Genomic DNA, 307 nt, shown 5'->3' with positions numbered 1-307 from the left:
GAGGTAGCCTGACTGCCATTAGGTACCGAGATGAGATCCTCAGACCCCCTGTGAGACCATATGCTGGTGCGGTTGGCCCTGGGTTCCTCCTAATGCAACACAATACTAGACCTCATGTGGCTGGAGTGTGTCTGCAGTTCCTGCAAGAGGAAGACATTGATGCTATGGACTGGCCCGCCCGTTCCCCAGACCTGAATCCAATTGAGCTCATCTGGGACATCATGTCTCGCTCCATCCACCAACGCCACGTTGCACCACAGACTGTCCAGGAGTTGGCGGATGCTTTAGTCCAGGTCTGGGAGGAGAT

At 55.0% G+C, this 307-nt stretch overlaps 1 protein-coding gene and 1 long non-coding RNA gene across 4 annotated transcripts in view; one reads left to right on the top strand and one right to left on the bottom strand.

Moving 5' to 3' along the window:
- Positions 1-307, bottom strand: part of cachd1 (cache domain containing 1) — a 101,332-nt gene that overhangs the window by 60,986 nt on the left and 40,039 nt on the right. The gene's annotated exons all lie outside the window — the stretch shown is intronic.
- LOC123971146 overlaps positions 1-307 on the top strand; it is a 5,156-nt gene that overhangs the window by 2,367 nt on the left and 2,482 nt on the right. The window lies entirely within an intron of this gene.

This window comes from Micropterus dolomieu, linkage group LG05 (genome assembly GCF_021292245.1).
Source record: "Micropterus dolomieu isolate WLL.071019.BEF.003 ecotype Adirondacks linkage group LG05, ASM2129224v1, whole genome shotgun sequence".
NCBI lineage: Eukaryota > Metazoa > Chordata > Actinopteri > Centrarchiformes > Centrarchidae > Micropterus > Micropterus dolomieu.
Note: the sequence above shows the minus strand (reverse complement) of the source record. Positions and strands in the feature narration are given on the sequence as shown.